Source organism: Wyeomyia smithii, chromosome 2 (assembly GCF_029784165.1).
Source record: "Wyeomyia smithii strain HCP4-BCI-WySm-NY-G18 chromosome 2, ASM2978416v1, whole genome shotgun sequence".
NCBI lineage: Eukaryota > Metazoa > Arthropoda > Insecta > Diptera > Culicidae > Wyeomyia > Wyeomyia smithii.
Window position 1 is genome coordinate 208,123,457 of NC_073695.1, and position 11,754 is coordinate 208,135,210.

Here is an 11,754-nt window from a genome sequence, read left to right on the forward strand (position 1 = left end):
CCAGCTGGGAGGTCAGATCGGATTAGGTAATTTCCTTGTTTCATCGCGTGGTGGTCTAATTGAAACGTTTGATTATCAAGATTATCGTTAAAAAAGACTTTTCATGGCTATGAATCAGAAAAGTTTTTTAAATAGATTTGGTTGCTCTAGTAGCACTACGTGTACGTTTTAATTCGGTATTGTTACAAATAGTTGTGTTTTGAAATCTTGTTATGCGATCAACACTATAAAGCTAAAATCTGGGAATTGTTTTTTTATTGCGCTACCCACATTACGAACACTTACGAAGGGAACAGTCACTATTACTACTAGTTGTTTTAACGAACGATACAAACTGCTTCTTTCTCTCCAATCGATCAGATTCAGCAGTTTAATTCTGTCAAACTTTTCTTTTAATTTTTTAAGTTAATTATTCACCAAGTCGGCTGTACTTTGAAATCACCGAACTAAATTAAAATTGCAAGTGGTAAGTAGACACAATTTCACGCCTTTTGGTTGAATCTTTGCAAAGTACTCTATCAACCAATCCGTAATATGTGTACCCTTTTCATAACTGACAATTATTCATAGGTCGAATGTAGGCAGCACAACGCACGGCGTCTTTCTCTCTATTACCACACATCAACATAACCACATAACTAAACAAATCAGACCCACTCAATCAAGTACCTAGCCGACATACACGGCAGCATGACCTTGAAAGTTGCGGACGAAAGAAAAAAAAAGCACACCGCGCCGAAGAAAAAAGAGATAGGCAACAAAACCACGAACGCTTTACCAGTGCACACATACCAACCAGGTTCCTGTTGAGCTGAAATTGCTTTTGGTAGGTAGGTATTGCGGCCCCCCGCACGATCGGTGATCGCGATCGCGAGCGAAGAGCGAGCGAGCAAAGCGGACGGCTTTTGTATGCTGCAATAACTAGTAGCTGTAAGGGTAAGTGGAGAACCGAAATGGAAAGTGTTAGTTTACGTGTTAGCCAACTGCGGAGCCATAAGAGTGGAAGTCTTGGGCCGAGTTGGAAAAGTGTGATACCCGCGAACCTGTCCTTGGAATTAATTGCTCTCGTAACGTAAATGAAATTTTCCCGCCATTAGCTTCGAAAATTTTATCTTTGTTATTTGCTTATTTGGACTATTGGTATGGCGATTTATTTCAAGACTTATGATTACTAAAGGTGATAAGACATAAAAATTAATTCACCATCTTCCCTGACACCTGAAAAATAACAATCCTCCCCACCTGTTCAATATATTATTTAATTAACGAAAGATCTTGCATTTTACTATAAATCTCAGTTTACGATATTCATGAATACTGAGGTGTATTGGAAATTTTATTAGCTAGCCGACGGTTGATTACTAACAGACTTTATTGAGCAATGAAACTCAAATAGAGATATCATGAAACCAATTAAAATTATTTTTACATGAGAAACTGAGAGTTTAATGTTTTGATCATGCTTCGTAAGAAACGGACCGCATAAGATAAAAATGGCAAACAAACGTGCGAAATGGCTAAACAACTAAACCTTGAAACTATCTAATAAAGTAACAGGTGAACTATACAGCAGATAATTGCTAACACCGTCACCCGTTTACGAATATTGTTATTTTACCTGATATGTCATTATACGGTTATTAATCATTTGCGTATCCATCGATGCATAGATGTATTACATAGATTATCTCGAAAAAACACACCTTCAAGTTCCTATAAAAATATTAACCACTCACTGGTCATCTCTCAAGCTTATGAAGCTTTGAAAATAAATAAAACTTTATTGAAATCATAGAACAAATGCCAAACTATGTGCGATTTTGACCCCAGAGACATCGTGCTCTGAATTTCAAACTGTTTACACCGTGTTGATTTTATGTATTTTTTTTTCTTTGTATGGACTTATCATTGCAACCAAAAATAATTGGTTGGTGATATTGCCCAGGTTGTTTTTATGTTCTGCACTTCATATTATTGGCAGTATCACAGTATTGAGATTGAGTAACATTTTCATCTATTTCTTGCTTGAATCGAGCCTTTTTTCTACTTCTATTAATATCGCTAGTTTTTTTTTAATCAATTTGAATATTGAACTACGTCGGCAGTCGTTGTCTTCGGCAGGTTTTCTATAAGGTCAGAATTCATGAAACGGATTACTAAAAATCACGGTATCTTGTTTTTGCAAACAAATATTAAAAACTTCAAGAGTTTCACTCGGTAAGTAGATTTTCCAATTTTTATTGAATTTGAGGAAGTATTCAAGTTGTTATTGTCATTTAAAAATTTAAGTCAATACTTTTGCCTTTCTCCTAGAAAGGTATAGCAATCACTGGAATAACCAAAGATATAAAAGTGCTCCAAAGGGTCGAATCTCGTATATCAATCGACTTAGTTTGACGAGCTGAGCATTTTCTGTATGTGTGTGTGTGTATGTGTGTGTGTGTGTAACGCTCTCCCAATCTCACTCGATTTTCTCAGAGATGGCTGGACCGATCTTTATGAAATAAATTGCAAATGAGAGGTCTAGTTGCCACATAAGACCATATTGAATTTCATTGCAATCGGATTTTTAGTTTGGAGGTTATGTTTAAAAATGTACAAATCACGAAACATCATTATCTCAGAAACTACTCAACCGATTTTAACAAAATTGGTTTTAAATGAGCGAGCTACTTAAAAAACCCTTAATTTTTGAGTTTCATGAAGATTGAACGTTTGGTTCAGAAGTTATTCAAAGAAACGTGTTCTGGAGAGTGTTTAATCTCACTCATGTTTCTCAGAGATGGCTGAACCGATTTCCACGAAATTAGTGTCAAATGAAAGGTCTAGCTGCCTCATAACACCCTTTTGAGTCAATGTAATCGGTCTGTTACTTTGTCTGTAATGTATCAAAATATGAAAATCAAGAAACTTCATTATCTCAGAAAGTACACAACCGATTTGAACAATATTGGTATCAAATGAACAAGCTAGTTAAAGGTTAATTGATGAATTTCATAGTGATTAAACAAGTGGTTCAAAAATTGTGAAAGAAACATGTTCCGGTGACTTTTCAAATTCATTCGTTTTCCCAAAAATGACTGGACTAAATTCAACAATCTTAGTGTCAAATGAAAAGTTTGGCTTTCCTATAGGTTCCCATTTTATTTGACTATAATCGTATTTTTATTCCAACCGTTATGTATTAATCTATTTTTACAAATAATAAGTTTGAATGAGAAAGGCTGGGTCTGACCGCTAAATGGATTAAGTTAGGTTTTTTTGAATAGACATATCTTTAAGGGGTAATATCCACCGAAAAAATTTTTTGCTCTTATTTTCATCGCTTAAACTATCCTAGAATCAAAATCTAGTTTTATGCTCCAAAATCACATTTTTCGTTTCGTTTTTATTAGGTATATTATTTAGGGAAGTACACACGATTTTAGCGATTCATTAACAACAACAAAAGTTATAAACAATCAAAGTCGATTTTTTTGGCGAAAAAGATTTTTTTCTTCCAAACCGGCGAAGAAAAATTCTAGAAATATAAACGTGTGTACTTCACTAGCGACACTTATGTAGATAATGAGAAAATTTTTGTTTTGATGATTGGTGGAGTTGGGCACGACTTGTACTGCTCGCCGCGGAACAACTTTTAAAAAAGCGGTTCACGCCAATCGCCGCACAGCCGCCATTTTGTGAAAAAGAGCAATATTTTTTTTCTACTCTGCAAGAATGCTTGATCCAATGATATATTATTTATATACCTTACATCTCAAATATCCTTTGAAGAAAATCAACCTTGTTTTTTGAGCGTTTGGTGGATATTACTCCTTAATAGCTTGATTTGGGAACATTTATTCCCTTCGATGCAGCATTAAATTGAAGTCCTGGCAGAGTCTTATAGTCAAATTTTATGTAGATTTTGTTATTCATAATAAGACATCCTAATTTCTTGATCAAAAGTTTGTCATAAAGCTTCTTATCCCTCTGTTTCACAGATTCAGCATGTCCCTTGTTTTGGTTGCTGCTGCTTCCGACGAGTGCAAAGTTTCATTCAAATAAAAAATATTCGATTAAATTTTTGCGCATTTTCAGGCCATTTAGCGCGATTTTGCTCGATTGCATCTATGGTCGATTTAATGTCTCTGAGCTTCATTCCTGTTCCGTGAATACTCATCTTAAATAGTATTTGGTCGTTTTAGACTGTTCATCATAAAATAGAGTTAACTAGCTTGAATTTCAGCATCTGTACATCATCTCGATTGCGGAAATAGCCAAATTAAAAGGTATTTGGTCATTTTATGTTGTTTTCCAGAAACCGAAAATTTCCATCTTGAACTACAAAATGACTTCTAATGTTGATGTCCGATCTCTGGGCATCATCTCGATTCCGAAAATATCAAAATTTGGTGGCATTCGACCTTGTTCTGGCTATACATATACTATACATATTTTAATGGTACTTTAGTTAGCATCATAAATCACATCTTTTCGCATTTTGGACGCGTAACTAATTTTCCAATAGATTGCAGTAAAAATTAAGAAAATCTGTTGAAAACTGGCTGAGTCATAAGCTCTCGATGTTTCCAGTATTTCAATTTTCACCCCTATTCCAGAATGTTGCAGTAAGACGTAATTCTACGTCAAAACAGTCGACTTCTATTTATGCCTTTTCTGGTGTTTTTTTGTGAATGGAGTGGATTTTGAGATAAAGATTTTTTCTAGCTGCTTTGAATGGGTCATTTTGATTTATAATTGGGAATACGTTCACTTATTTTCCTGCTTTAAGAGATTCAACATTTTTTTGACGTAGAAGCACGTGTTACGACAATATATGGGCGGATATTGAGAAACCAAAAAATCAAGAGCGTCATGAAAATGATCCACTTTCAAATGTTTAATACTCAGTCAGTTTCCAACGGATTTCATCAATCTTGCAGCAATCGAATGGAAAATTAGCTGTGCGTACACCAAAATGCAGAAAATTGATATTTTGTGATGCTTACTATTGTACTACAGGTCGCACTCAGAGTTTTGAAAAATATTTCACTTCGAATAAACGAACACTCCGGATAATCGAAGCGGTTTTTAATTCATTTTTTTTTCACGTCTAGAATAGTTATTTAGTTGATAAAACGAATATTGTAGTCAGTAATAATGTCGACACAAAATATAAAAATTATCTAGCGACTGTATGTTGATGTTTGTCAAATTTAAAAAATTAATTGTAATGAGATGAATCAATCGTGTCACCTCTCCTTATGCCTTGAGTTTATTACGCAGCATATAAAACTAAATACTGCATGAAATTCGGTATTTCTAGATAAAATCGACAAAACGTAATAATAAAATCACAACACATAACTTGAAAATAAATATAACTCCGGTATCGAAAAATGTAGAGCCAGTCTAAATCAAACTAAACATCCAATCACTACCTCTTTGCAACCGGTTAATGCGCTATTGTTTTGCGGCTACGGAACTTAAGGTTTTTCTGTCTGAAAACCTATTGTTTTGTTGTGAATACACGTTTAATCGCTTGTCTGAACCAGTCTTCATATGGAAATATCAAAAACCGTGAGTAATGTTGTAATTCTGACTACTTTTTCGGTGGAATATGAAAATTTTTCACTAGGGGTAAATTCATCACGTATACATTTGTTTGTTGTTTCACTTTAAGACCCAAATGCCTCGACACTACAAAAGGAAAATTGACAAGATCAATGGAGCAATTCCAAGCCACAAGAAAACGATGTTAATCGACCATTTTTGATTTGGTTAAAGCTTTTCTAGTAATATTTTTTTATCACGACTAATTTTTGAAAAAAAAACTTGTGTAAAAATGATATTGATGAGTAAAAATACTTTTAGAGCCAGGAGGGTTTTTGTAATCGGTGTGACGTCTACGGCAGAGTTGCAGATAGTAGTTTTGTCCTTTTGAAAAAAGTATTCACTGAAAAAAAATTAAAGGAGTGATCAATAAATATAATTAAAATTAAATTCTTAAATGCTAATTTTTAAAAAATCTTGTTTTTGTCTGCAAAATTTACCAAAGGTTGGCTAAACATTGATGGTTGTTTGATCATGGAGCAAAAAAAATTAAATAGCTAAAATTTTGTAAAGAAAACTTTTTTTGGCCGGTTTGTTAAATTAGTATAGTGTCGTTGGTAAAGTTTCAGCCAGTAAATTTGATCTTCAAAAAATATAGAAAGAAAAAATTGAAATATATATCTAAAAATACTAATAACTATTAATATAAGCCTTCGAGAAAATCATACAGACTGATTTTATAAGAATTTATTTTAAGCTTGAAGGTAAGTATATTATAGAATGAATATTTAAACACCCAATTTTTAAAAGTCTATTTATTATGAAAACCACAAATAGTTATCTAAACATTGATTTGAGCTAGGATAAATTAAAACTAAAAATAATTGAAACTGAAAAAAAATTCATTTTTTTTTCAGTGTATATATTTTTTTAAAGAATAAACTGAAATCGACCAGCAGCAAGCAGACTTATCGCAGCGCAGCATTCGATAATTATATGAACATGTCCGACAATTTTAGTGATTCTGTCCGTATCTGGCGTGTTCACTTTCAGTCTAATTGTTAGTTTTGCTGGCAACGTGTGTTACTTCGTGTATTGTTTGTTTACTTGCACCGTATGAAAAGGTAATAAGAAAACTAGAATCACCCCGTGTCATCAGTAAACGGCAACCCGCAATGACAATAAATATTTAACGAACTTTCCATGGCTCTTATTGGCACCCCAAAATTATCAAATGGAAGAAGTTAATATTTTTCTGCCATTCGCCAAAACATTGCTAGTTAAAAGATAAAAGAGACATGTTTTTAAATTTGCTTTTTTTTTTAATTCAATCATCAAACGATTGTTCCAAGTTGTGTCGTTGCGTAAAACTGGCGGTTTCGATTGAATCACATATTACCAAAAGGGCTAATCACAGATTTCTAATTTAAATATTTTGAACTAGCACGACCACTTCAAACTAGTAGAAAAATTTCTATTTCAAGAACCTTTAGTGCCACTTTTTCTGTATGAAAATTCAAAATTGCTTCAAGAACCTGTTTGTTACTCTGACAAGGACTGATTGTTATTTCTACTTGGTAGGAGGAATGAAACAATTTACTTCGAGAAAGTGTAGTTTAGCTGTTTAGCTTGGCTTCAACTTCGCTCCCAGTGTGCTTGTCTATCTGTCCTATACGAAAACGTACGGAGCTAAGCAAACGTACCGCACCTGGCTGCTTTGCCGCTTATCTTCGGTCCCATCTTAATGATATGTATGCTTGTTGGCGGTTGTACAGTTGACGAAAAACTAACGTAATTCGCACACAACATTCATCTGTATATTTACAAACTGTGTTCAACGCAATCCGGCTCCTTTTTCAAATTCTTTTATTCTACCACCTGTACCACGCCGCCTAGTTGATGCGTAAAAACATCACATCTCTATTATATGTGTTAATCGTCATAGCGCCATTCCGTTTAATCTAATTTGCACGTTAAAATATCTGGTCGTGACAAAGGAAGAAAAGTCAAGAGAAAAATGAAGTCCCGTTCATCTCGTGCTGAGCTTAAATTTCCGGTAGGTCGTTCGTTAGGTAGGTCATCATCTGCTGCGTAATGGAGTTCTGACGAATATCCACGCTGTTCTGCTTCCGAAAAAACGGGAAAGGTATTCGATTAATTCCCAGTTTGACGATGGAGTGGGTACGGTACTCTACCTAAAACTGTGTTCTAGCAACCTACAACTATCGAAAGTCTTCAAGTCAATTAAACTACCCTTTTCTTCAAGATTGCCAATCATTGATTAATAATCATAAATTAAACATGTTTGACGTTACTTGCGCAGCAGATCAACTCTATGCATAACCTATATAAAACTGCGATGTCAGTAACCCTACTTATCTAGGTACTGAACAATCTTATGCTTCGCACCATCAAACTGATTAACCCCAATCGAGTGTAGCTATTTCCATATGGGTCATTCCATACGAAGTGTACATGCCACTTGGACACGACCATCACAGATTTTGTTCAAAGGGGAAAATTCACATATCACAATTTTCCGGGTGTCTTACGTTTATAAATTGTAAAAAAAATAAATTACGAAGTTTACAACTTTTTTCATAAAAATGTTATATCTCGAGATTAGTTCATATTACCTCGGGATGATAGTTGTTTCTTATGTGAAGTTTTCCAAGGAACACGATGAAAATATCAAATATAAAATAAAAATGGCTGCATTTACCGAAAAATGTAAATTTAGTTTTCAAATACAAAAATAATTTATCTGGCAACACTTCCGGTCAAAACTTATATTTTTTCTGGATTCCTTGGTTTATTTTCTTCAAAAAACATCTATCAGTATTTTTCGGACATCTTACGTCTATGAATTGTAAGAAAAAGAAAAAAGAAATTTTGAACAAAAAATGTGTGACTTTGCAATAAACAGGGAGGTCCAACAGAGCGGGGGGTACTCCAATCGACACCAAATCTGGGATTTTTCCAAAGTGACAGTAGATGAATAGTTCTCACAACTTTGAGCAAAATCTGTGATGGTCGTGTCCAAGTGGCATAATCAGACTTTTGTCAGTTAAATTAAATAAAATTAATAAATAAATAACTGGTTGTTCTATTGCCGTTTAGCGAGTTTAGACCAAAGATGGAAAAACATTGTATACCTTTTACAGATGTTGAAATGGCACTTTTAGGCCTACTTTAAAACGGTTCTGTTTATGTTTTTATTTTTCGTTTCTAAAACCGATTTGAGGCTATTTAAATTTATAATCTTAATTCTTTTAATTTTTTATCCTACTTAAAGGATTTTGAATTTAACTCGATAAACTAAAATTTTCTAGTCTCTTTTGGTGTTCACAAGTTGGAAATGGTTACCGTCTTTTCTGGTTCTTGAGGAATTATGTCCTTTTTTGGAATATTTATTGAACAGTTTAGGCGATTTGAGTTTCAATTGAACCCTTTACCTCCCTTTTTCTGTTCTTTTAGACGATACCATATGTCTTTAGGTTTGATTAGAAAAAATCTTGAGTTTTTCGAGGCATAATTTGAAATTTTCTCATATCTTTCTTGCACTCAAGAGTTTCAAAAAAATAATTTCAACTGTTTTGAGCCTATGTTGAAAGGTTTTGTTTGCATATTTTCGTCCTTTGGACAATTTTCTAGAGTATAATTAAACATATATATACACTCCCAAGACATGATTCCAGATTTGCTAGGCTAGCTTCGAAATGCTCTGTTTCTGTCTTTACTTTCACGGCCTTTTGCAGTAATTTTGACTCAATTTAAAATATATGTTAGCCTAATACCCAGTGGAACTGCACATTTTCTTCAAAAAAAAACATTGCCTCCAGATAGATATTTATTATATATCTGCAAATATTGCTGAAATTTAAAAATAAGTTATTAAGGAATAAAAGTATTACTGAGTGTATGATCTCAATGATTTTAAGCTTAACCTAAACATCTATTTTCTACCTAAGGCACATAAGACGAGTTTATTCATCTTCTCCTTGATGATTGTTACCCCATTCTTTCATAAAAACGCTACATAATTATACAGTTTTCAACTATCAATGCGCTATAAACCCTAAACTATTTCGACCGTACAAAAGAAAGCACCTACACGGGTTGTGATAGAAGAAATAGGTCAGGATATGATGAACCGCGGGTGTCTCCCATTATAACTAGAAACATTCCTCAAAATCTTTCTCGCTATCTTCCACACGAGAGTGGATTACTCATTGAAAACTATCACCCCGAACGAAGCAAAACAATTCGATAATCCGCCGAGAACATCAGTTTGCAATCGCTGTAGGAGAGAAATGAAAGGAAAAAAAGACCGGGGAACGTTTTTTTATTGTTTCGAGTGTCGTCGTGCTCAGGTGTCGTGAACAAATAAAAATATCAACACTAAATGAAATTCAACTCTCGGCTGCTTGTGTTGCGATGACGTATTATAGCTATGTTAACAACTTTTGAAAGTGAGCTTATTTAGCAAAAACCATTCTTTCCTTTTCTTACTCTTAGTCAACAGCACATAAAACTGCTGAATCGAACTTTAGCTGCACATTGCCGCCGTCGGTGCGGTATTAAATTTCGGCGACAGCCACTAAATAAATCCAGGTGGAAGTGGTGGCGTCTAGGAATCACACTGCCGATTTTACAATTTATTTTTTTCTGAAAATGGAGTGACGATATAAAATCTGATCCAAAAAAGCGTTACAGACTCTAGGCTCCGGCGAGATTCGAACTCACGATCTCCTGTTTACTAGACAGGCGCTTTAACCAACTAAGCCACGGCGCCGTTGCACGTCTCTGTTACCTCCGCGTACAACTTGTTCATTCCGATCTCTTCTAACCGTTCACTCAGTCTGTGTTCTGTCATCGAAGACGGGAACACAAAATCCTTTCTCTTGCGATTGCGATGCTGAGCGGCTTCTTTCGCTCCGCCGCTGGTAAGTAGCAGAACCCCGATAGCTGATACGGCCACAAAATATCAACATTGCAGAAACAAACCGCATAAAAACACAAATTCAACGGAGTGAAACGAACGGAGGAAAAATAAATTAAAATGTTACGTCGTGTCTGCCTCGCTGTGAGACCGGGAGAATTGATACCGATCGATCGAGAGCGAAGCAAATAAAAAAAGTCATGTGCGCAATGTAAACCGATTGCAGCCTTTCGCCACCAATCTACCTATGAATGCTACACTTGGAAGCCAGCGCCGCCGCCGAACAATAAAGCTGAAGACGGATTAGCCGAGCTGAGCAGTAAAAATTAGAGGGCAAACCAGTGTCATCGTGTGATCGTGATTGATTCACCTATTAAGATTTTTGTCAGCTTTTGTACAGCTTAATAAAGAAAACTTACTTCAAGTAGGGTATCGGACTACTTCGTAATGTCAAAAATATCCATCAGTTAAATGGAGTTAAAAATAACAAAGCCTAATTGCAGGTGATTGACCATAAAATAGATGTTGAAATAAAAGTTAGGCAATTGACTATGCATACTGCTATTTTTACGCAATTAAAAATACTTTCCAAATGATTTCGACGCATTTATCAGCAGCAGACGCTTCGCTCCAGCTGGTTCTCTAACGATTCGAATTTCGTATCAGCCACAATTAGAATTTCTGATTCCACCGTCGGAGCCCAACCGAAAGCGAACGCGCCGTTCGGACAAGGGCGGAAGCTTGTATTCATATGTATCCATGCAATTTCGAAACAGGAAAAAGCAGAAGTCAGAAACACGCCTCGTTCTATTTCCAGGTGAATTTCGAACGGAGCCGAAAGCGGAAGAAAGGAGGTCAAGAAAGAGTGAATCGTCTCTCAAGCTTAACTCCAAGTCAACTCGAGAACTCATGTAGGATATTACGATACTAGAAGCAACTTAGAATTCCAAGTACCGGCGCGACCGGAGACGTGACGCAACCCGGAGATAACCGAATCTGAAAGCATTGATTGCGCCTACTCACCGTTGTTGTTGCTGTTGTTGAAGTGGAAAGTTCCCACGCCTACTCCAGCATCAGCCGGCCGCGCGAATGGCACAAGCGCACAGCTCGAAACTATTACGTTACACACAGCTGCGCAACCAAGTGAAAGGGTTTACAGCCTGACCGGGAGAACCTTTCATTCAAGTCTTCCTGTTTTCGTGACGCAAAACAGCAAGTGGTTGCAGGCTGCGGGCGTGTAGGTGAAAAGTGAATGTGCATTCGAGCTGGCTGTCATT

At 35.6% G+C, this 11,754-nt stretch overlaps 1 non-coding gene across 1 annotated transcript; it reads right to left on the bottom strand.

The window, feature by feature from the left end:
• Window positions 1-10,256: 10,256 nt before the first annotated feature.
• Trnat-agu (transfer RNA threonine (anticodon AGU)) lies at window positions 10,257-10,330 on the bottom strand. The gene has a single exon. It is a non-coding gene; the product is annotated as a tRNA-Thr (tRNA).
• Between the last annotated feature and the right edge of the window lie 1,424 nt (window positions 10,331-11,754).